The sequence below is a fragment of the Lycorma delicatula genome, chromosome 7 (genome assembly GCF_047948215.1).
Source record: "Lycorma delicatula isolate Av1 chromosome 7, ASM4794821v1, whole genome shotgun sequence".
NCBI lineage: Eukaryota > Metazoa > Arthropoda > Insecta > Hemiptera > Fulgoridae > Lycorma > Lycorma delicatula.
Genome location: NC_134461.1, coordinates 142,941,776 through 142,969,459, shown reverse-complemented (window position 1 = coordinate 142,969,459; position 27,684 = coordinate 142,941,776). Strand labels below are relative to the sequence as shown.

General features: G+C 29.7%; 1 long non-coding RNA gene across 2 annotated transcripts in view; it reads right to left on the bottom strand.

The window, feature by feature from the left end:
* The window catches only part of LOC142327564 (uncharacterized), a 342,320-nt gene extending 315,808 nt beyond the window's left edge, over positions 1-26,512 (bottom strand). For both annotated transcript variants that reach the window (XR_012757013.1, XR_012757012.1), the window contains exons 1-2: positions 26,400-26,512; positions 15,417-15,560 (exon numbers count right to left, since the gene is read on the bottom strand). This is a non-coding gene — a long non-coding RNA (uncharacterized LOC142327564). The remainder of the gene's footprint in view (positions 1-15,416; positions 15,561-26,399) is intronic.
* Positions 26,513-27,684: the final 1,172 nt, after the last annotated feature.

The following is a 27,684-nucleotide window of genomic DNA, read 5'->3' as shown; positions in this document are numbered from 1 at the left end:
GTTGAATTATGTCATATAATTCTGATAAATAAAAAAAGATATAGTTATACTTTGACCGATAAAAAATTTTATCTATTATCAGAAAAAATGTAAATAATTTGATGTATAAAATATTCTCTAGACGAGTATTATTTTGTGTTGAAAACGTATTTAATTTTTTAGTGTTAACTCCTGGAAAAAACAAGTACAATAGAAACATGAATATTGACCAAAATATTTTGTATAAAATGTTCTTTTAAGATTCTGTTGAGGAACAAAATTAAAAAAAATGTTCGACCGCTTAATAAAAATATGTCATGAAAATGAGTAACAAGTGTGTAGGAGGGCATTACGTGACTGTCGGACAATACCACTGCAAGGAGTTTGGTAACTGCTCTCTCGTTTATTCTCGTAGCAAGACCTTAAATTTACTTTTGACCTGGCAAGCATGTTAAAAGATTATGTTGACTTTAAATCGAGAAGAAGAACCCTTGCAGCAATTGGAGCTGTGAATTCCATTGTAATATCGACTAGTCGATTCGACCTACACAGGCCCTTGCGTTTATAATGAGAAATGTTACTGGTGGTTCTGTATAAATGTAAGGATTATTTTTCAACACGTGTAAAATGCTATGACAGCTATTAGAAATTCGTTTAAAATAACAAAGCGTACAAATTGTATTTAATTTTTTAATTAAAAAAACTATAGAAACTGACAACAAAATTGTAATACTTTCCTGGAATTAGTTATTTATTCTTATTCAGTGGAAAAATAACTATACATAAAAAAAAATTAGCTGTTAGTTGGTGGTAATTCACGATTAAATTTTAATTTAAAATTATCATTAAACAGAGTGTCCCGCGAAGAAACTGAAAAACTTTCAACTGGTGAAAATATTGAAAAAAGTACTTACAAAGATAGGTCTGGAAACGCTTTGTTTTCGAGTTACGGCTAGCGAAAAATTTCGTCCGGATTTCAGCTCTTCTAATAAAAAGAAGCAGTACTGTAATTTATGGCACCCAAATTAAGGAGTAATATGGGTGGTTTCTTGTGTAATTTGAGCTAGGAAATAGGATAAAATAGGTCCCTGAACTGTAACTCCAGTAATTTTTAAGATATCCGACGTAAAATAAAAAATTCGGTGTCGAAAAACAAGTTTGTTTTAGGTTTTTAGCAAAATAGCTTGTTAAATACGGAACATTTAGCAACAAAATTTGCAGAGAATTTGATTTTAAGAAAATTAGTGTAAATACAGCCAATAAAAAGTTAATAAAAACATTTAAAAATCGGTTTTATATTGAAGCAAAACAGACGAAAATAGACAGCAAATTGTATTATTATTTCTGTACCTTTTAAACAATCTTTTAAAAAAGAAAAGCGCTAATTACTGAAAATAATTTTAAATAAAATACAAAATTTATGAAACAATATTTTAGCTGTGTATATTAAATAATTTTCAAGATAAAACGAAATAATTACATAAAACACTAAATAGAAATAGGGAGAATTAAAATGAAATTTTATTGTAATATTATTAATAAAACTTTTAATATTAAACTATATATTGCTATATATTTATAAACTATATATAACTTTATATTTAAACTTTTAATATTACCAAGAGTTTAAATAAATCAAAAACGTTTTGAAAAATTTTAAAAATTCATATTTTTAAACTTTGATCGGCACCCCAATATTGTCCCAAAAGTTTTTTTTGCATCGCTTGCATTACTGTTTTGCGTAGAAAGACATTAAAAAAGTTCCCGGGTTTGAATCCCAGTCAGGCATAACATTTTTTATACACTACAAATTTCCATCCACTAGCTTCAAACTTACACGGTGACTTTATCATCAAAAAATAAAAAAATGAAATTAATAAAAAATAGATTTTTTCGTTTTTTTTTGGGAAGGGGTAATTTTGTGGTATTTTTTTTTTTTAAATGGTAAGATAAAAATACACGCTTGTACCGAGCTTAATATTTTATTTATTTATTCAATGCTCTATTTATTTATCTTACCATTGATATGGTAAGATTTCTGGCCTTTCAGTTTATTGTTCTATTAACCCACCGGGTTGGTCTAGTGGTTAACGCGTCTTCCCCAATCAGCTGATTTGGAAGTCGAGAGTTACAGCGTTCAAGTCCTAGTAAAGCCAGTTATTTTTACACGGATTTGAATACTAGATCGTGGATACCGGTGTTCTTTAGTGGTTGGGTTTCAATTAACCACACATCTAAGGAACGGTCGAACTGAGAATGTACAAGACTACGCTTCATTTACACTCATACAATATCATTCTCTGAAGAATTATCTAATCGGTAGTTACCGGAGGCTATACAGGAAAAAGAAACAGTATATTGTTCTATCATACATGTTTGTATCATTAATTTTTCAGTTCTTTACTTACTTTTAAATATCCTTTTATAACAGAACCTTACTTCCACAGATAACACACACAAGAGATGATAGGAGTTTCACCCTGAAAAGTTGTTGTGAAAGGAAGTCATGACCAGTAGTCCTAAAGACTGCTACAGATTCCGTTAAAGGAATCATTCCGTCAGGGATTATATGTCATTAGCTGGAGTTACATACTGTTTATCTTTCAGCTGAGTTGTGATATAATAAAAATTTATAACATTTTTAATGAAGTTTAAAATAAAGCGAGGTTATGTTTGTGTTTGTGATAAAGTATATTGAGTGATTTCATCGTATTATTATAATTACTGTAACGTAAATGTGGTTTTCTTTTATACATTTCATAATAATCAAGCACGTAAAGATGTCATCCATTTTTTGTGTATATATAGAATATCAAGGTGGTTGTCGGTTTTGGTGAATTTGGAATTTGTGTTTATGAAGTTGTTTAGCCTGCGGGAGGTTTTAAAGAATATATTGTTAATTTTTTTAAAATTGCGTCCCATTTAACCCATCTAGAATACTTCACATTTGGAACAGATAGTTGTTAACATATTCCAGACAAAATTGTATTTGATGATTGTATAAAGTATACAATGATTTTTTTTGTTCTATAGACTCCACGGTATCCAGAAATGTTATCTTATGAACTATATCTCTAAAACTTTGTTTATATAACTAGATCTCAGAATTGTTTCAATAGATCCAAGATTTATAAATACCTCAAATTTAAAATCTAAAAAATACATCAAATTTAAACAGTATGTATTAACTTAATGCATTTGATCCTGTTTAGGAAAGGAACCTTTCTATTTCTTGTAGATGGTAAAATACATACGGTATATAAAAAGCCAAAAACAGGAATTTTATTGATGCTTTACGTCTAATATGTAAAAATTGTGTATTTTTATATATATATTAATTTTGTTTATCTGTTGTAAATATTGGTGTATGGTAGACAAACCTATAGACTGATCCCGGATCTATAGAAATGGCGAACGCAAGCAAGGGGAAAAGGGATACGAGTTGACCTAGTTCTGGACCGGTTATTTTTGGATACAACTGTTTTAAAGCAAATAAGAGCGCGCGGGCATCGAGACACTTCGCCGAGCGTGATTAACATCACGCTCTGTTCACTGCAGAACATACATGCTCGAATGCGACCGGTTCTTGCATTACAGGGCAGCATTCCTGAGAGAATTTGGCTCGCTTCCCTTCTATAACATCAAGAGAAGCACGGGCCAAAACGAACGAGGATGGCGCCTGATGTCGAAGATGTTGGTGACTATTATACTTACGAAGCTGGTGGAAGAAGTACAGGGATGAATTACAATCTGATTTTCCAGAAGTAGCAGTGAAAAAGAAGTTACAGATAAAGAAAAAGAAAAACATTTTGATGTAAAACAACTTTCATTTATAATTATTCATACATTACCAATTTTAAATAATCTTTCTTATAATTCTAGATTTTTTAATTCTATTTTGGCATCCAATAATTAAAACTACAAAAATTACAGTGAAAGAATTAAAATACTGTCCAAGTTAAACTGATTTGAGTTCTGTTGTAATTTTTTTAACTGAATTAATAAGTCAATTCATGTTTGATGCGTTTCAATCGTACGAGAATTATAATATAGCCCACCGGATTGGTCTAGTGGTGAACTCGTCATTGCAAATCAGCTGATTTTGAAGTCCTGAGTTCAAAGGTTCCAATCCTAATGACGCAGTTATTTTTATATGGATTTTTGATTACTAGATCGTAGATATCGGTGTTCTTTAGTGGTTGGGTCTCAATTTACCATACATCTCAGGAATGGTCGACCTCCTTTCTTTTTCTGTTTAGCCTCCAGAATCACCATAAGGTATTACTTCAGAGGATTATATTTATGAATGCAAATGAAGAGTAAGTCTGGTACAGCCTCTGGTCGACCGTTCCTGAGATATGGGGTTAATTGAAACCCAACCACTAAAGAACACCGGTATCCATGAATCTACTATCCAAATCCGTATTAAAGTAACCTGCTTTTACTAGGATTTGAACCTTAGAACTCTCGACTTCTAAATCAACTGATTTGCGATGATGCGTTTAACCACTAGACTAGCCCGGTTGGTTAGGAATGGTCGACCTGAGACTGTACAAGACTACACTTCATTTATATATCATCCTCTGAAGTAATACTTTAAGGTGGTTCCCGGGGCTAAGCAGAAAAGGAGAGAGGCTATGTTGATCAAGCTCACCGGACTGTCTAGTATCGCAAATCACCTGATTTCGAAGTCGAAATCTATCTAAGTTCAAATCCTAGTAAAGACACTTTTATATGAATTTGAATACTAGCTCTTGGATACCAGTGTTCTTTGATGGTTGGGTTTCAATTAACCACACATCTCAGGAATGAACGACCTGAGACTGTGAAGACTACACTTCATTTATATTCATACATATTACCCTTACTCATCCTCTAAAGTAATACTTTACGGTGGTTCCGGAGGCTAAACAGAAAATAGAGTATTATGATTATTACAAAGTTAAATGAGTAGAATGAAATAAAAAAAATAAAATAAAAATTTCATTTTGAACTTGCAAAAGTATAATATTAAGTTAAGGAGTAATTTTTGCTGAAATAAAAAAGAATTCCTATAATTCAAAAATTATTAGTAAATCGAATCAAATTTTAATGAACATTCTCTAATTAGAAAAAATACCAAATTAAAAAATCATTATGAATATTTTTGACATTATTTTTCGTTAAAAAAAAATATTTTACCTAGAAAAAAAATGACCGAAGGGAGAATATGCTTAACGAGAAGCAAACAGGTCGTTAGTAAAAGGGAAGCTCATTAGAGCGATGGTGTTGTAGTAGTAACAGTGGGTGGTACTACCTATAACTTCACCTTTATTACTCCTTCATCTTCTTGTTGTTATATTAATTAGCCGTGCTTCGGTAACAGTATGAAATGTGGAATATCTTCTTTACCTCAAATTGTATTGTGATCTATACACTCGTAAAAAAACATTTCCATTAATACTTTTAAAAATTATACATTTGTAAAAATTGAAAAACAATTTAGCGCAAGTTTTTCCTAGCAATTTAACTCAATTCAGCGTTTTTATTTTTAGCAATTTGACTGGATGTAAGAATGAAGCTTTCTATTCAATTAATTAATTTTCTTTATAATTTATCGTTTTATTACTAAATCAAACAATTAAAAAAAAAAAATCTGATGTGGACACCACATGACTTCTCTGTTCGTCTACTAAATTGCATATACACGTTTTATTAATATGAAAAGTACATAAATCTTTTATTATAATTTTTTTATTGTTATTACGGGATTATTATTTATTGTAATTTTTTTTTTACAATCAGAGGTTAATAATTAATAAATCAATATATTTAGATTAAAAAAAGGAGATGAATTCGTATTCAAACGTATTTTTGATTTATATTAAATCAAATTTGTTGCTTAAGCTAAATATATCTTATTTTAATGTTTCTTTTTTCATGAGCGCTGTATTTACTTAGTAGCTAGTTAATGCTACTCCAAAATAGTTTTATGTGTTGTTTGTTTCTAAAACAAATATTTCCATATGACTTTTGTAAAAGATTTTACTCTCCCGTCTAGCGCTATAGCAGAGTTATAAGCTTTAGAAGGGAAGATGTTTTAATCGGCCCAATTTGAGTATATGGGGTTTTCACCGGATGTTGACGTTTTGACACAAAAGGAACCCAAAAAACCGGATGAAAATATTCATATATACGTTTGTGCGTTCGGTGTTGACCTCTAAATCACCTTATTTCCAGAACTATTGGACAAATTTTGACTAAACTTGGTTAAATTACTTCTATGTGTGGGGCATTGATGCCATTAAACTTTTCAACTTACAAGGTCAAGGAGGAGAGGCAACAGAGGAAGGTCAGTCTCAGTATTTTCCATATGGAAATTTAAAGTTTACGTAGTGAAGTGGTCATGTAAAAAAAAAAAAAAAAATCATTTATTTCTGTTTATTTTACACTACTCCAACATTATTATTATAATTAGAAAATATTACGTAGTTAATAAAAAATACTTTTATTTAACGCTTATATATTATTATATATATTATGCGAGAATAATATAAAAAATTCATTTTTAATAACAATACATAAACGTAATTCCTTGAAACACACAATGAATTATTAAAAAATAAAAACTTATCCGAGTAGACAAGATATGCAATTGTTAAAAAGAAATAATATGTCATGAACTATTTATAAGAAATATTACTGATACAATAATATAAAAAAAATAAAATAGTTTTGTAAAGAAACAGAAACAGAAATAATCAACTACAGTAAGACTTTCTTTAATTATTTTTTTTACTTTCTTTAAATTTTCTTTACTTTCTTTAAATTATTCCCTTTTAAACTAACAGATACCTAAATACTTTTAACTTATTTTAATCTTAATTTTATTTAATTATTTACTTTTTTATAAAAAATAATATATAACTGTGATGTAATCTCCCTGAAGTTGATGATAGCCGTTGGAAATGCTAAGTCATTGAATTTTCTTTGAAATCCTGCGTAAATTATAATTTTTAACAACATATATATTTTTATATAACGAGATCTACATTTTTTCTTTATTTTTTTGTATTTATATCCTATTTTTATAGATCAGGTGTGTTTTATTTAGATAATAAAAGTAAAATCAATATAAACATTTTATTCATAATAAAATTATAGCTAAAAAAATTACGAGTGTCACAAAAAAAAACCCATTTAACAATCGCAAAGGAAATTCAATAATAAAATGGAGTCAACGATTTTGCGGTATTTTCTCAACGTAAGAAGAGTGTTTAAAATTTGCCACATTTTCATCAAAAAATTTCACATTACGTTTACTAAAAATTAATTTAAAGAAAAAGATTAAAAATAAAATGTTCTAGATATCTAACAAAAATTTATAAATAAGTAAAAATCTATAAAAAGTTGTATAATTAATTCATCTCATCACTAACGCTTTATGTTCCAAATTATTATAAAATTTGAATGGTAAATTTTCAAATTCATAAAAATTACAATGTATATAAAACTACTTGATTCCATTATACACTATTTTAGAATATCCTTAAAAATTTATAATAAGTTAAAGTAATTTATATATCTTCTCTCCACCGTTAAAGAAAAAAGATGGTAAATTTAAATATACTCGTGACAATTTCTCGAATAAAACATCTTCTACTAAGAAAAAGAAAACTTAATTTTCTTACTGAAAAAAAATCACAGATCGATTCAAAAGAAACGTTACAAATAATTGGTTCTTTATGTAAAAAAATAATTTTACAGGTTACGTAGAAAATAAAAACAAATTGTATAAGAGGCGATCTCAAACACAAATATGAATTGTACCATACCGGTATGAATAACTAGTTTGTTGTTGTGTATACTGTAATAAGACCTCAAAATAATGACAGACAAAAATTACACTAACTAATATTTCCTACGTTATATTAACTAACAAAGTAAGAATCGATAATGAGTTACAGCAATTTGTGTAATTAATTACAAACTATTACTAGTCAAAGATTAGAAAGCGTAAACACATTAAATCACAGTAATTTATCAGGAGCATCCGAAACAATGTCGGCACTGCTAATAGTGCAGTGAAGAAGATAGTGCACAGCAACAAGGCTTCCTTCATACGAAGTAAGACGTCAGTCACCGCCACAGCAATGTATTTCTGTCCTTGGTGTCAAATGGGCTTTCTAAATTTTGACGAGTAATAAAGTATTCTACACATTTCGAAAGTTACAAAAGTATGATCTGATCTAATATTTAAGTATTTCGTGTTACTCAAGGTTGTTATTTATTTTTCAATTTTTATAAGAAAATAAAAAGCAATGAGATTATAGAAATGTTATTCCCTTGGGTAAAAATATAATAAGATTTTCTTATTTTAGTTTTCTCATTTTTTTCAAAATACGTAGTTGGTTGATTTCAATGAATAACATATCGTTCTACAAACTTGGAGCTTATTATAATATTGAAAACTAGTTGTAACTGAAAAAAAATTATTGTCAATATCGTTTTAATAAATAAAGGGCCTGTCACTGATATACGACCACCCCCAATCACTAACCACATATACTACAATTACCGTGATCAAAAAATATTAATTTACATGAAATATACTTCGAATTAGGATAAAAAATAAAAGTTATTCATGGTTCAGTAAATTTGTTATAGTATTGAACTATATCAATATTAGATTTGCATAAACTGGAATGGACTTGGTTAGTCGGTTATGAATTTAAATGAAAATATAAAAATCATCTTAAATTTGGTTTATATATATACTAGCTCTACCCGCCACGAACTATCGCATGAAAATAAACAAGAACAAAACAAAAGTAATGAAATGTAGTAGAAATAACAAAGTTGGACCGCTGAATGTGAAAATAGGAGGAGAAAAGATTATGGAGGTAGAAGAATTTTGTTATTTGGGAAGTAAAATTACTAAAGATGGACGAAGCAGGAGCGATATAAAATGCCGAATAGCACAAGCTAAACGAGCCTTCAGTAAGAAATATAATTTGTTTACATCAAAAATTAATTTAAATGTCAGGAAAAGATTTTTGAAAGTGTATGTTTGGAGTGTCGCTTTATATGGAAGTGAAACTTGGACGATCGGAGTATCTGAGAAGAAAAGATTAGAAGCTTTTGAAATGCGGTGCTATAGGAGAATGTTAAAAATCAGATGGGTGGATAAAGTGACAAATGAAGAGGTATTGCGGCAAATAGATGAAGAAAGAAGCGTTTGGAAAAATATAGTTAAAAGAAGAGACAGACTTATAGGCCACATACTAAGGCATCCTGGAATAGTCGCTTTAATATTGGAAGGACAGGTAGAAGGGAAAAATTGTGTAGGCAGGCCACGTTTGGAGTATGTAAAACAAATTGTTGGGGATGTAGGATGTAGAGGGTATACTGAAATGAAACGACTAGCACTAGATAGGGAATCTTAGAGAGCTGCATCAAACCAGTCAAATGACTGAAGACAAAAAAAAAAAAAAACCCGCTACGCTTCGCTGTGGTTGCATGGATGAGAAATGAAAAACAAAACAAAGCATACGTTTCATAGAAGTTTAATTTTGCAATACTTGTGGATATACAATGTTTTTTTGTTTTTCCACTGTCTGCGTAGATATAAAGGCTATCCGGTTTGCCGACTCGGGAACACGCAACATACAGTTGCCCATGTGAGAAGCAATCCGCATCTAAATCTAAACCACACGATTCTAAAGATTGACCTTGAGCTTTATCGATTGTGATTGCAAATGCCAATCGAATTGGGAATTGAAATCTTTGAAATTAAATGGTGTATCGGTCGAGATTATGGGTATTCGAGAAATGAGGACATCTTCACCTTTGAAAGGCCACGTTAAAATCGTTGCTTACACTACGTTATTCATCAATTTCTTAACTGCAAGTCGCGTGCCGTTTCAGAGTTTTGGCCGATTAATATTCCGCAACAGGATAATTGTCATTTTTTGATCGAACCGTTGGTAGAATCAATCTAATGAGGAATGTTTTCCCAGTTCCTTCTGGCGCATCCAAGAAGAAGGTCCCGCCAACTCCGCCATTTATCATTTGCATTATGCGATCATAAATGCCTTTCTGTTCACGCGTTAATTTGTTAATGTTTGATTGGACTTATGACTGAACATCACCAATGTTGTAACTCTGTTCGCGGCGTATCCACATCAAATGAAGCAATCGCAGCTCGGGTGGGTGCTGGCATTCCCGATTCACTAAGAACTTTATTTGCAATAGCTAAGCACTTGTCTTCAATATTTATCAATGCTTCGTTGTAAATGCCTTCTGTAAATTCCACGGTCATATTGGTATTTTCTAGGCGTACTCTATGCAAAATATCCTCAGCCATATGCGATCGATATCTTTCCCATAACTCTGTGGGAGATGAAGGGAAGCAAGCGGTCGATATAATTGCGAATAATGCGCGAATTTGGTTTGGATGTGCAGTGTTGCACGCGTCATTAATACATATATACCACTGTTGGTCGTTTTCTAATAAATTCAGAGCTTGGTGAAAGGCGCAGCTCAATCACGACACGATCACACAAAAGTACCTCGATTAAAGTGAATATTTAATTCAGATTGTATAATAATCTGAATCAGATGCAAGTGGATACGTTTTTTTTTTTTTTTGTTAATAAACAATGTAATTGGGAACAGGTATTGTTTCACATTTGACTGCGGTTGTCGTTAGCTAGTATGGCGAGTGTTCCCCTCGCTTCCGGCAGATGGCGCGGTCACTGGTACACAGCTGACCGTTAAAAAAACTGTTTTCTCGCGGTCGCGGGTATGTGACTGATGCGAAAAATAGATAAAAACAATCTTTGATGCGGGTTATACATCGTGCTAAAATTTGAGCTCAATCGGTGCAGAACATTTTGAGTTTTTGAAGCCGTACACAAACGAACTTAACATTTTTATATATATAAATCTATGAAAAAGTGAGTCTGTTACTCGTTCAGGAAAAAACTACTCAACCGATAAGCTGAAACTCCCGTCTAGCCACGGGAGCTACACCGGGGCCGAATTAATGTCGGAGTGTCACTAAGTTCGCGAAATACTTAGAACGACTCGAGGCTTCATACAGGAGATGCTGTCTATGGATAATCTGCGCTTATCGCACAGTTTCTAAGAAGGCGGCCGAGGTATTCGCTGGCCTTTTACCTATAGACCTGCTGATTGAGCAAAGGAAATCTCTCCGGGCATTGGGATCTCTATCTCCTGCCGATAAAAGTAAAATTTCTGCTGATATTAAAGAGGAGTTGTTAGGAAACTGGCAAAACAGAGGTCATGTTTAATATAGAAGACACTCAGAGAATGATGAAGAGAGGACTCTTAGAATAGAAGGCTACAGAAAACTACGTTAAGAATGTGAATGGCAGATTACATGCCTCGGAGGAAGCTCGACAGAGAATTCGACGCCGGAGGGTGCTGTATACTTCCCTTGTCAGAGTAATGCTCCCAGTACGGTTCCAGAAAGGGAGGAAATAGGTCCTAGACGGGATTTGCAGCTCAATCAGCTGAGTAGTTTTTTGGGCGAGCAAAGAGATTCCTGACCGGCTGGTATTAAATATATATATATATATATATATATATATATATATATATATATATATATACATAGCACTAATACTATGTTCAATAAAGGAAAGGATATATGACTATATGACTATTGCCGTTACGAAATGTTTCACCGTTTCAAGATGGTTGCCGTTGTAATGGCTTGCGGTAACAATCGGGTTATGTTCCTTGCCGATATTCAACTTTATTACGCCCAAACCGTTTGTCAAATCGAACTCAGAAATCACTTGTATTTAAAATTATATTTTTTTATAAAATAGTTCTCTTTCTTATTTTTTATATCTCTTTCGGTTATCGAGAAAAGTTGCTTTAAATGTGTGACGGTGTACGGCGTACATTCCTTTAGACTAAGCCTTCATTTTCAAGCGCCTACACCTTCCACTTTAAATTACTTTATCGATAACAATGAATAAGTCACAAGAGTACTTCAGACACTTCTAGTGGCTGGTCTCCATTTGGGGAATTCTTCTCCAAGTGGACAGCTGAATGTGGCTTATTCCAGAGTCTCCTGTGGGAACAATCTGTGTATATTGCATACAAGTGTGGTCTATAGATTGTATTGTACACAAACTGTTCCATAAGAAAAGACAAAAAATTCCAAAAATATTAACAAATAATTTAAAAAAAGATAAGAGGATTTAGAATAGAATATTCTATTCTAATTTTTTTATTCTTTTTAACGATGTATACTTGTAGTATTGTGCAATTATCATAATTCGTTAAAAATACTTGTATTTAATGAGTAGATAAAATTATTTTTACTTTTATAAACACGATACTTTGTTCCTGTTTAGCCTCCGGGTATCACCGTCAGGTGTTATTTAAGAGGATGAATGAGGATGATATATATGAGCGTAAGTGATGTGTAGTCTTGTACAGTTTCAGGTCGACCATTTCTAGATGTGTGGTTAATTGAAACCCAACCACCAAAGAACACCGGTATATTCACGATCTAGTATTCAAGTCCGTTTAAAACTGCCTTTTCTAGAATTTGAACATTGGAACTCTCGACTTCGAAATCAACGGATTTGCGAGGACGCGTTCACCACTAAACAAATCCGATGGGTTTATAAACACAATACTACAGTTATTTTACTAAAAGATAATTATACTGCAGAATGAAACTCACTAATATGTTGAAGTGTCAAATTGAACAAATCTTCCTCATCCTTATGTCGGTTACGCCATAGAAATCACATAAATAAGAATCCAACAAAGTCTATTAGCCATCAAAAAATATTTCATCATTTTTGTACAAAATTTGTATATTTAAGGTTAATTAGACGAGGTTAGCGAGTGAAGCGAGCGTATGTTATGTTGATATACGTACGATTCATCATATATTACTGTTAAAAAAAGAGACTTTTTGGAGGGAAATTCCGAAAGCGGACCTCTCGTGGTATTTGTCGGGTAATACTAAGAACCATAAAAAAAACTTTTTACCCTTAAAAAGGACGGGTAACCAGCCAGCTACAACTATTATTTTTAAGATCGGAACCGATTATTCTGAAATCCGCATTCATCAAAAAGTTCGGAGCCCTGTGCTGTTGCTCTGAAGAAATTGTAGTAAACGGGTTATTTTTTTTATAAATTAACAAAATTTTAATTGTTATTTATCACTATTATTATTCTCACAAGCATAAGGTTAATTAACACAGTGGGAGGTCCAGTGGACGGGACTCCTTGTTATACGGGAAGGCCGGGCGAAGCGATTCCTGACCGGCTAGTATTGAATATTATTTTAATGATTATAAAAAAAAAATTAATGATTTAAAAATTCATTGAATTTATAGTATCTTGAAAATAAACATTTTAAAATTGTCAGTGTTAATTGTATGTAAACACAACAGTGAATGTAAAACAATAATTGTTTACGTCATTACTAAACAGAGCATAACGAGATTGAAATGTGTACATTAATTATTCTTGTTATCTTGCATACAATCAATGAAATTGAGATTTTATTATCAGCTAATCACAACATTTACAATTAAACAAAGACTTAAGAAAACAATTTCTAGCTTCGAGAACACACTTTAGGTATGTTAAGGCCTTTTATAAATATATTCATATTCTATAAATCATTAAAAATATTAAAATTATAACAATACGTCAAGGTATAAATTCTAACATGAAATATTTTTTTTTTGTCTTCAGTCATTTGACTGGTTTCATGCAGCTCTCCAAGATTCCCTACCTAGTGCTAGTCGTTTCATTTCGGTATACCCCGTAAATCCCACATCCCTAACAATTTGTTTTACATATTCCAAACGTTGCCTGCCTACACAATTTTTTCCTTTTATTTCTTTCTTTTTGCTGTTTAGCCTCCGGTAACTACCATTTAGATAATTCTTCAGAGGATGAATGAGGATGATATGTATGAGTGTAAATGAAGTGTAGTCTTGTACATTCTCAGTTCGACCGTTCCTGAGATGTGTGGTTAATTGAAACCCAACCACCAAAGAACACCGGTATATTCACGATCTAGCATTCAAATCCATGTAAAAATAACTGGCTTTACTAGGACTTGAACGCTGTAACTCTCGACTTCCAAATCAGCTGATTTGGGAAGACGCGTTAACAACTAGACCAACCCGGTGGGTTTTTCCTTTTATCTGACTAATATTAAATCGACTATTCTAGGATGCCTTAATATGTGTCCTATAAGTATGTATCTTCTTTTAACTATATTTTTCTAAATGTATCTTTCTTCATCGATTTGCCTCAACACCTCTTCATTTGTCACTTTATCCACCCATCTGATTTTTAACATTCTCCTTTAGTACCACAATGAAATATTATAAATTTTATTAAAAACAAATTGAAGTACGCGGTTTTTTCGGGTACCAAATATTATTTATTAATTGGAACCTGTCAAAATTTAAAAAGAAAAATCCCGAGAGAACTTTATCAAATATTATTTATTCTAATCCTCATTGAACAATGAAAACTAGGGGAATTGAAAGCCCCTTTGAAATTTCATAAATATTTTTGCAAAAAGTTATTAAAAAATTATATTTGATTTCTCTTTATCATTTAAAATTTTCTATTAAAAATAATCCTGTCAACTGATAACCTATAAAAAACAAATATATAAGCTTCCTACTTGTTTACTATTGTCATGAAACTCCCCTTTTCCATACAGATTAATAAAAGGCTTCTTAGGAAAGTTCCTAGAAACTTTATTTCACAAATTTTAGCCACCTTCTAAGTAATAGCGATTTCAGATAAAAGTATATATATATTTTTTTCCAATTTAACAAAAAATCTGATATTTTTTTATTCTTTTACTTTTTTTTTAATTTTGGTAAGCTGAATAAAAATAATGCGTATCGAAATTAAAAAAACCTATTTTTAGTTGGGTTTTTTAATGTTTAAGAATTAATTTTTCAATGATTAATTAAAATATAAATAATTAATTTTGTACGAATAATCATTATATCATTATATCGCTTATATCTTATTGTTAATTATAAGCTATTATAAAACTCTGCTGGTTAATATTACTCTTACGAAAAATGGTGTTCAGAGGCGGAAAATAATTTTAATTAAAAAATTTTTTTATATATTTTTTCGCTCACTTTGTCAAAATGAATATTCCAGTTTCGAACGTATCAAAGAGCTATTACAGACTGAAATTATTATTACTTCGAAAATGGATAATAAATGAAAAGCGTTAAGATTCGGTAATTAATACACGAAAAAAAGTATTTAACAACCTTTAACTTACGCATAAACTTTGATAATAAAGGGAATATATATATATTTATTTTTTTTAAATTTCTTAAGACAAATTTAATTAACGAACAAAATTATATACACTAAGAGAAAAAATAATTTGGGAATAAAATAACACAAACCTGGTTTTTAAACGGTTACTAAGAGAGTAACGTTTAACCATCTTCAAAATCATAAATTTGTAACGTAGTGTATCGTAGCTTTCCGCTTTCCTTTATAGAGCAGGTTCTTTGTGGAAACTGCAAGCGGGATGAGTAGGCAATCCACTAAAAAAAAAAATATATAATTTTAATTATTTATTAATAGGAAAATGTATACTAAAACGTTAAATTATATGGTTCGTCCAAATATTTTTTAGAATTAATTTACTAAATAAATTAATAAATATTGAAAAAAACTTGACGTGTTAATTAATTAATAAAAGTACAATATACAATTTTATTGTTGGGTAGATTAAACTACCTATATATTGTAGCAGAAGTAGAGAATGTATACGAGTAATAATTGTATTGTAACAAGACCGGTATAACGGACCTGAGTAACGGATTCCTACCGATTAAGAAGAAAGTAGTACAAAATATAATGACGGGATGAATCCAGAAAGGGGTTAAAAGGAGCCCTTTTAGTAAAGATAATAGGTCCGTTTAACAATAACTCTTTGCAATACTGCCCACTGACACACTTAAACAGATGTTGTTCCGTGAGAAGAGTTACCAGACCAGAGTAGGAATTTCACGGGAGTATGTGAGGGCGGACACATTCTCACGCTTCTAATTGGGTCCGGTCCGGCAGGTAAAGAGGATAAGAGTAAAAAAAAGAAGAGATTCGTCGCCTTGTGGAGGGCCTAGGATTAGGACAGCCTCGTCCAGCAGAGATGGGCCGCTTAGGTGTCCCACTCTCGATGATTGGATGGGGAGTCCCTTGTGTCTTCAAAATGGTGGTAAAGTAAGACCGTAGTTCCGTTGGGGAATCCCTTTGGGGTCCTCTCACTATAGGCATGGCATGCAATTAAAAGATAGAGTACCGGTTATCTGGGGGAATATTAGTTCTCGACTACATAGTTTGAGGCGATGGCACCCTCTGGAGCTATGAACACGGTTAGTTGTGGATCCGGTTTAGGGGGGGGGGGGGTATAAAATAATGATGAAACAAAAATTTAGTTATAAACAAAAAGGATGTGTTAAGATCGCCATGATTAATATTTAATTTCTTTTACAGCTAAATACGAATAATTATGACATGTTAGATAAATGTATTTCATTCAATATCAATAAAATTATATTAGGTTTTATATCGTATTGTTTGTTACTAAGTAGCTCTTACGCTGAACATCATAGAAATTTATTCATTAACGTCATCTGTTCTTGAGATCTATTCAAAGATTGGCTGCTATGTCAACCAGTCGTAAATATTTTGCCAAACTCTTCCGCCTTGGCCTAGGAAAACTGATAAAAACGGGTAAAAAGTCAAATAATTAAATTAAAAATATTTTAATTTGCTTAAACGTATAATTTTATCGATACACTAGTGGTAAAATATTTTTAAAATAGTTTCACAGTAAATAATTTAATTACAAATGAATTTTCAGAGATAAAACCATGTTTACTAATCTCTTATCGGCAACTGAATTTGGGGGAGGGTCATTGATGGCAAGGGGTCACATTTTCCTACTCCCTTCTAGTTGGATCGGATGTATAATATTTCATAAACTTTTATTGCATATCTATATATATAAAAATGAATGTTTTTCTGTCTGTATGTCTCTTATGCCTTCCTAAACCGTTCATCCGATAGCGATGAAACTTTGGGGAATGGTTGGACGCATACCAGGGAAGGTTTCTGAATTAGTTTGGACCGCTAGGTGGCGCTGGCGTCGAGATATTTCGAAAAATTGTATTTATGGTCCGATTTGGTTCATATTCAGAATACATGTTACTTACATGGAAATAATTATCTCTGCAAAAAATGAACCCGCTAGATGGCGCTGGGCTTGAGATATTTAGAAAAATTATATTTATGGACCGATTTGGTTCATATTCAGAATATGAATATTAGTTACGCGAAAAGAAATATTTTTGAAAAAAACTATTCCCGCTAGGTGGGGCCGGTGTCGAGATATTTACCAAACAAACAAACAAATATACAAACAGACTTTTTTATTCTATATATATATAAAAGTCATGTTCGCATGTGTGTCCGCTAAAGACCAAAAAAACTAATGGACCGATTTACGCGTGGGCAAAAGGGAAAAAGGGAAAAATGGATTGGTGAGGGAAAAGGGTGAAGGGGAGAAGTTGGAAAGGGAAAAGGGGAAGGAGAATAACTGAAAGGTAAAATTTGTGAAGTTCAGTTTTTAATTTTTTTATCAAATTTTAAATTGTGTTCATTTATACTCTCTCTCTCTCTCTCTCTCTCTATATATATATATATATATATAGCCAATAGCGAAGTATTGCCGGGTCTGCTAGTATACTATATTATGAAATACTTTTACACATGAAAAATCGTTCAAGCATCCATTAGTATTGCTGTAAAAGGGTAAAAAACGGACGGTTTCCGCAAAACCAAAAAAATGCTCAAGTGTCTTTTATTTCAATTTACAAAAATTAAGCTGTTAAGTTATTTGAAGTGACCCTCATGATGACTCCAGAAGCTAAATTAACTTTAAGCTCGGACTGTATAGTTCAAACAACTATAATCAAAACTGCCATGCAAATAATCAAAGTTATATAATAGTACAAGACGGGATAATAAAAATACGATGATTAAATTAAGTTGATTTTTATTTATTTATTTATTCGTTTCAATACTTATAACTAATCCATTACAATCCTAGCTTTTACACATTTTATACAATAATAAAATAATTAATTGATTTTCAAAATAAATTCATCTCAACGATTACGCATCTTAGAATACCGACGATAACGCGATCTATATCAATTTGCATGTCGTTATGAATATTTGTTAGAGCAAATTACATCAGCCTCTCTTAATTGCCTATTAATATAAAATATATTTTCACGTTAATAATAGAGGTGCAACTTGCAACCGGTTATTCTGACAATACGTATCGGTAAATTGTTTCAATCCTTTTCAACCGAGTTTCAAAATGCAAGGGCTTCGGGCTTTTGGTGGCCATGACCCTCCCCTGAATCCTTCACTGATTATTAGTAATACAGAATATGTAACAATATATTAATTTAATGATGTAAATTTTTATCTACCACACAAAGTAATAGTTTATAATGTATATACCGACAAGAAAAATAACTATTCGTTACTGCACGACTAGAGAAAATTCCTTCAGTGTTAACTAGCTTTATATAGCAACTGACAGAAGTAATAAATAATCTAAGTTAACCTACTAAATTAAGACAAAAATTATAGAGGTATGATCACAATAAAATACAATTCATAACTTTATACTTACTTACACGATGATAAAATTACATGTGCAATTAAGTTTTCTTCGGCTAAGTAACAGAAAAAACTCGATAATAATTTTACACAAGAGTGAATTAATTTTCTAATAAGTTTTGAACTTCATTTAACAATAAGTTAATGAATTTTGTTGGAGCCGAGAAAAGTATAAAAAAAACTTCTTTTTTATTTTTATTTTTGTATTTTTACTTATTTCCTCCTATAATAACCGGAAAAGTTTTTCATTGAAAATAATACTTTTCACAATTTCTGTAAGAAATTGATTGGTTGGACAGTTGGCCATTTCTTTTCATGTAACTTAAAAGAAAAATATAATTCATTTCATTCCTTTTTTTAACGGTATATATATATATATATATATATATATATATATACATTTTTTTTAACCTAACTGAAATTCTCAGTAATTAAAATTAGTAAAGTTTTTTTTTGGAATAAAAATTATTAAATAGGTCTAAAGAAGGATATGTACATTTAATGAAGGCCTTCAAAGACTAAAGCAATCAACTGTGTAGTTCAAATGTTACTCGAACAAATGATAAAATTGCTTAGTCAGTTAGTTAATGGTGATGTGGGTATGAGTAAGCCGCTCTTTCAAAGCTCTGTCTGTCGGCATTGTTTTTTTTTTAATTTTTTTGCGTGTTTCTATTTTGTAAATAGAAATACGAAAAGGTTCTGAATTAAAAGCTATTGAATTATTGATAATAAATTAGCTCTAACAAGTTTAACAGATGAGTCAATAAATTTTTTCAATTTTTTTTTTTTTAGTTTGAAAAAATTAGGTAGAGACAAACAATGATTTTTAAAACATTTTTTTTTGTAAATATAATTAATAATATAAAACATTCAACGTTTAATATAATTTATTTATTTTCAAGTATTAAATTTATTAACGTAATTTTCATGAGTAAATTACTATCTTTTCAAGTGCCGTTTTTAAGTGCCGTTAAAAACTATTGTATTTAGTTTACTTTTGAAATTTAGTTATAAGTTGTATATAATTTGTATATTTAACGTTAATTAGACGAGGTTAGCAGCAAAACTAGCGTAGGTTGTTCGGTTATATTCTGTAGATTCCGTGTACTCACTCAGGAATCGTACGTATATCAACATAACCAAACAGAACAAGTTTAAGCCTTGCAGTCCTATAATGGAAACGGTCCTTTTAATTTTAATAAAACTACAATAAAATAGCTTACACCCTTAAAACTACCCGAATATATAATGTATATATTTATTCATATATACTAAAGATATCCATGGCAATATGACGTCCGTCTTTTGATACTTGTTTTAATTATTTTGTTCTTGTATTCAAGGAAATAAATTATGCAGCAATAAGAGTTTATTAATTCAACGGAAGAGATGGTTATATTCTTCATTCACAGCGATTTAGTAGAATAGTCTCAGCAGTAAAAATATAAACTACTTATACAAATAAATAATAGGCGCACGCGCGCACACACACGCAAACACACACACACAGAGAGAGAGAGAGTGAGTGAGTGATTCGCAATGAATATAATAAACTTTCAGGTCATGATGAAAATAACGAAGAAAGCTCATATAAACTTGTTCGAAAACATTTATTTAGCGAGTGTCGTCTGGCAAAAGATTTCGCCTTGATTTCCGCGCCTTCGGTAGAATTAAGCCAGGTTGTAATTTTTGGGACCTATACTAAGAAGTAAAAATTTAGCGGTTTTATATGAAATCTAAACTGGAAAATTGAATAAAAAAAAAAAACTAATAGGTCTTACCAATGTATTTATTAATAGTTTTTTAGAAATCTAAGGGTAAAAGACCAAATATTGGGGTCGAAAATGATTAAAATACTATTGGAATTTTTCATATTACCTTAATGGTTTTGAGTTTATCTCTGAGAACAAAATATATAAATAAAATTAAAAATTATACGTACAAATAAATATAAATTATATGTACTATATGTAGTTTGTACAAACGGGTATTAATAAATAACGTAAATCATTCAAAATGATATTCAAGTATAGAAAGGTTTCATATTTCAAAGCTAAGGGTGACTACGAGGTAGAAACAAGTGCGGATTTACAAAATTACTAATTTATGGTACGTTTGAAATTTTTGTCCAAACAAATTTGAAAAAGGTTGAATTTTTATTTTATAAGAGTCGTGTTGAATCCGCCACATTGAATAAATTATTTCTGTGAATTGAAAGGTGGACAGCTGATGGATGATTTTAATGTAACGTTTCACGAGAAAACAGTTTTTCGATAAATGCCTTTTTTTTTTGAGTTACAAGCAATCATAACTGCAAAAAAGGAAAAAAAATAATAGTACTAAAATGAGGTAAAACGTTTTTATTTGTATTACCTTCAGAATTATATTCAATGACTAACATTAAACAGTTAATGTTGGAATTAATACAATAAATTATGAAAAAAAATTTAAATAGTTTGAAATTTAAAAATGTATTGCAAATTTATAGTAGTAAATTAGTTTTTAATTACAAAATACAATTGTATTATACAATTTGTATTACATTACAGCAATGCAAGTTATTAACTACTCGTTCTGGATTCTTACTTCAACATAAAGTACAGTATTTGATTGTCTCTAAATTAATTGCGAAAAGCCGTATAATTGACGAATCTGCAGTGGTGTACCACCAAATATGATACAAGTTAGAAACAGATATTACTTAAGGTTAGCGCACTACCAAGCGGTAGATGGTAAGTATTTTGAATTATAAATCTTCAAAATTTATTTGTATTAAGTAATTTAGAGTTAAAAACAGTTAATTAAACTTAAAATTAAATACTGTAATTAAAAATAAATAATGTCAGTTAACCTAGCCATTTAATTTGCAATGTAATTGTTTTCCAATTTATTATTGTATATTATTATTACTGTTATTTATTATTGTGAAGGCTGTTATTATTAGTGTTTAGGTTACTAATTCCAACATTAACTGTTTAAAGTTTGTTATTAGAAGTAATTCTTAAGGTAATAAGAAATAAAAAGTTATTACCGAATGTTTTACCTCGATTTATTACTACCTTGATTTTTGCGATTTTCCAAATTTGATTAATTACAACTCGAAAACGGAAGCACTTATAGAGAAATAGTTTTCACCATTGTTTTTATCGTAAAAATTTCCATTAAAATCATATATTTCCTTCCTATTAAAAAAAAAAAAAAAATTGATTCAATCTGTTGGATCCAAGATGGCGGACAAAAATTTCAAATTTCAATATTTGGTACGGTCTATTTTGTACGGGTTAAAAGTTTAATAAATTGTTTAATAACAATAGTGAAAAATCAGGTTTGTCTAATTTTATTTTTCAATCATTTTTCTGTTCTTTATTAGATTTTACTTTATTACAAAAGGTTTTCTTGAGAAAAAAAATGAAATAAAGAAAATAATTTTTTTGTTTTTTTTTTATAACTGTACTTTAAAACGTATTTTTCGGAATCAGACAGCTACTTTTTTCAATTTTTATATTTTCGTACAAGGAAGTATTGTATTCGTGGAAAATTTCAGTTTTCAGATTTCAACGGAAATATCCATTATGACCATCCCTGAATCTATTTAAGTAGTTTTGGCGTGACGTCTGTACGTATGTGGTGCGTATGTATGTATCTCGCATAACTCAAAAACGATTAGCCGAAGAATGTTGAAATTTTTGATTTAGGACTGTTGTAACATCTAGTTATGCACCTCCCCATTTGATTGCAATCAACTGGACCAAAAGTGTCCAAAAAAGCTCAAAATCCAAAAAAAATTCTATTTTGGAGTTTTCGTAACTGCGGTAATAGCTCTCAATGAGAGCCTTTCAACGATATATCATAATTAGTACTTATTTTTATTGTTTTCAGAGTTATAACCCAGTAAAATTTTAATTAATGAAATATTTGTATCTTACAAGAAGGCACGTCGGTTCGAATGCGACTTCATTCCTTTTTTTTTTAATTTTTTTCTTTTACTTTAAATATATTGATTTATTAATAATTATTAAACTCTGATTGTAAAAAAAATTACAATAAATAATAATTCAATAAAAACAAAAAATGTAATAAAAAATATAAGTAATTTAATAGGCGTCCAAAGAAGTCATGTAGTGTCCTCATCAATTTTTTTACGTACGCTTACGCAATTTTAATTTTTTAAGTTTTTTTTTTAATTATACCATTTGCAGAGAAATAATACATGTAACCTAACCAATCTCCTACGCTTGCTAGTCAAGGTTAGCAAGTGAAGCGAACGTAGGTTAAGTTTGGTTAGTAGTATTTTGTATTGTCTAAATGTAGACAATATAAGTTTTCTAAATATGTTTTGTAACATATTTTGGTACTTATTATTAAAGCCACCGCAGCTACAGCTTTATTTAAAAACAAAGTAGTCAATCGGATTTCGGTGGAAAATGAACAGTCTATTAATTTTAATAAATGGTTATTTATATTTATTTATTTTGTAAATATATTTTAACCAAACTTAACCTACGCTCGCTTCGCTCGCTAACCTTGACTAATTAACACAGTAATTTTTTGAGTATTTATTTAATAAATTCAGTAATTCTTGCAATTATTTATTATTTAAATAATCAAAACACTCATGTTAATTAGTCAAGGTTAGCGAGTGAAGCGAGCGTAGGTTAAGTTTGGTTAAATTCTATTTAAAAAATAAATAAATATAAATAACCATTTATTAAAATTAATAAAGAGACTGTTTTGAATCTATGTTAAACTCTATATCGGCCCATTTTTCACCGAAATCCGATTGACTACTTTGTTTTTAAATAAAGCTGTAGCTACGGTGACGTTAATACGTAAGTACCCATATTTTTAATTCACAAACAAGCTCTTTTACAAGTACTGTAAAAAATTACGTTAGAAAAAATGTTTGTTTAATCAGCTGTCGGATTCCGAAAAAGTACCTAAAATCATATGAAACAAACAAATAAAATTTGTCCCGTTAATTTGGATTCTAAATTTTAATTTTCCAATTTGGATGTTTTTTAAACTAAAAAACACACGATTCTTCGTCATTATTTCAAGAAATAGTTATCTCAGTCACCAATGGTTTAAAAAAAAAAAAACAAAAAAACATTATTATGATGGGAACGAAATAATACTTAAAAAAAAATTACAAAGAAAAAAGTTCTTTTACATAACTGTTGCAAACGGGAAAGCAAGTTAATAAGCACCTTTTAACATGGTCTTTGTAAACTGCCTTTGTGCGCTGTCGCTCCTAAGACAAGGTACCGGCAAATCATTATCATGCAAAAAGTCAGTGTACACCATCGCTTGCACGAAATATTTAATCATATTTTATTTATACTTGTCGCTTTGTACAGATAATAATAATAGTTGTTTTCAAATTTTTTTAATCAGCAAATAGAAACGAACATACAACCTTTTTTAATTATTAAAATTAACAATCTCTGAAAGAAATAGTTACTTCTAGAAAAAAAAAAATTAAAATATCATAGGTCAAAAAATGCACAAAATGGATGAGGTTAATAAAAAAAAAAAAATTAGGTATAACGCGGTCAATAGAACAAATATGTGGACATTGTTACCGAGGTTTTAAAATCAAGTTAATAAATATTTGACATAAATAACATATATTAAATTATTAAGAAACAAAGAGAATTATAAAATCAAATCCATTTTAAAAGTAATAAAACAATTTGATAATAAAGTTGTTATACTTTCCTGGAATTGATTATTTATTCTTATAATGTGGAAAAGTAATCACATATGAAAAAAAGTTAAAAAATTGAAAAAATCAATTTTTTAAATTTTTTCTCCTACATCACCTTCAAAATCACCTCACAAGAAAGTTTTTAATTTGCCTCGTTTAGAAAAAAACAGTTAATTTTATAATTTACTAGTGGACCAGGCAATGCTTTGCTATTGCTAAATTTGAGTCTATGAATTAAATTATGTATTATATTTGACAAATTATGTTACAAAAAAAAGTACAATATAAATTAAATATTAATTGCATTTCAATTAAATAAATCAAAATCATTACAATGCTCTGGTATATACGATGATTTTTGTGATTAATATACATAAAAAACATCTCATGCCAGGCTACCAAATATATGGAACTATAACATGTAAACACTCCCGACACAAATAATAATAAATTGAGAAATTTCCAGCGAAATTGGTTCAGTAGTTTTTGAGTTATTAGAGCACACAAAAAATGAACATTGTCTTTTATTTATACAGATAATAATTATTTACATTATAAAAGAATTATGTTTACTATATCGAATTGAAAAAAAATTAAAAAATGTAATGTAAATATATATCCAATAAAAAGTTACCTAAGATTTATTTTTTGGGGTGGGGATGAATTAAGATGAAATTTTATTAAAATATTATTACTAAATTCTAAATAAACTGAAAAACGTTTTAAAAAATTCAAAAAATCTATATTTATAACTATGATCGACTCCCCCATCTATAATACCCTATTAGTATTTTTTTTTTTTTTTGGATCACTTCCACTACTAATATGAATGCGATAAAAAAATACTAGGAATGCGAAAAAAAATCATTTAAAAATATGCAATAAACAAAAAAAATAGTTTTTTCGATTTTTGAGGACGGAGGAAATTTGCGGAAAATTTATTTTTTAAGGGTAAGATAAGCATGTACGCCTGTGCTGTGCTTAATATAAAATGGGATTATGATTAAAAACTTTTGAAAAAATTGACGTCAAAAAGATTATCTACCTTACCGCCTTCAGATATTGACCCCAAAACATTCACCAACACATTACCACACGTACACGAGTCTCTGTGCTAAATTTAATCAAAATTGGTTTATCTAGTCAAAAGTTATTAAGCTTCAAACACGCCAACACGCGTAAATACAAATATTATCTCCCCCCCACTTCTTTTTGTTTTTTGGGGTGCCTGGGTGATCAAACGTCGAGAATTGTAAAATAAAAATCATACCCCATATTTTTGACCGATTACCCTACCTTCCTTCTTGCAGCAGAGCACTAGTGTTTACGATGCTAGGTAAAAAGATTTAAAAAAAATCTTTTTCATTTTATTTTTTTTTTTAATTATGATTTTCTATAGAAATTAAATTGGTTAATAGAAAGTGATTGGTAAATAAAATTAAGATCCCTTTCAATTTTTTTTATAGCTATTACATTACCAGCAATTATGCTACACTCATAAGTAAATAGGAATCTTCACAGACCATGTTTTTTTTGTTTTTTATATATCATTTTAATTTATTTCGGTTATAGTAAAACTTTACTTGACAAGAATGATAGACCATTCATTCCAATGAATGTACAGAAAAAATATGTTCATATGACTTCCTTGTATACTAACATTTAAAAAATTTAATAATGGTTTTGAGGTTAGGTAAATGTAAATTGTATTATATGTAATTAATTTATTCTACTGTAACTTTATTCGAGGTACTATTTAAATATCAGAAAAATACTGTATACAATTATTTACAGCAGTCACATGAATTTATAAAAAAGAAAGAAAGAATTTGTATTCATTTGACAGTAGTTCTGCTTTAAAAAGGTAATTCTGTAATTCTCTAAATTTAATAACCTACATAAAAATTAGTTACTATGTAAATGTAGCCTAAATTAGTAAAAATGTGATGTACTAAATAATTAACTAAACCGTTATTACCTTATTTCAAATGAAAGTGATTTAACGTATATAAAACACATTACAGCATCAAGTATGTCACAACAGGAAAAATCACGCACAACGAACATGTTACAACCTCATCGTTAACTGCTGCCACTGCCGATATTATCTCGCTCTGTTAATATTGTTTTATTTGTCTCAACAACCCGTCGCTGTTTCATAAACTAAAACAGTTCCGAAAAAAGGAGCTTTTAATTTTAAACGTACTAATATATTAATATGTAATTAAAATATTAAAAATATTTTAATTACTTATTTAACTATTTTAATTAGAGAAAAAAATACTACTCTATAATTCCGTAATGAAGAGCCACTTAACAGCTGTTTTATTTATATGTTGAAAATCAATCAGCTGTTCAAAATTTGTGTTTAGTTGCAGTAGTAGTTTTTAGATAAGTTTATTTTCTAATTACATTTTATTTAAAACAAATAATACTTTAATAATAAAATGAACCAAACAAAAACGTTTTTAAGGTACGTAATAAACTGAATAATAGTTTTAAATTTATTTTATTACATATTGATCGCTTTACTAACTCATAATTAAAGTTTATATATAAAACTAACTTAATATTAAACTAACTTAACTTGAGTATTTTAAGTAAAACTAAACTTTATTTACTTATATATGTACTTTGTTATTTAATGTCAAACTGTTCAGAAGTTTTATTTTAACAGGAGAAACGTAAATAAAAATTATACGGTACGCTGTCGAAATTAACGTTAATTTCAATATGTTATAAGGTATTTACATTAAAAAAAAAAAATAGTTTATCTGTCATTAATTAACTTCAGATAAGGAAAAAGTCTGTCAATTTTACACGTATGATTTTTTTTTACTTTCCTAGTATAGTAGCTCTCTAAGCTGCAAGAAGGAAAGTATCAGTAAAAAAATAGGATATGGGTTTAATGCATTTCTCGATATTTCATGACCCAAGAATCCCAAAAGAAATTAAAAATTATGTGTAATATTTGTACCTACGTATGTACGTGTTTGAAACTTAATAAAGTTTGATTGGATAAACCAATTTTGACTAAATTTTGTACAGAGACTCGTGTATATGGGGCAATTTGTTAGTAAAATTTTGGAGTCAGTCCAAGGGATGGAGTAAATAGTTTTATGGTTTCGATTTTCTCAAAAGTTTGTTAAGATAACCCCACTTCACATTAAGGTCAGTATATGCATACATGCTTATCTTACATCTTACCTTTTTTTTAATTTTGTCTTAAAATTCCCCCTTCCACACCACAAAAAAAAACCGGG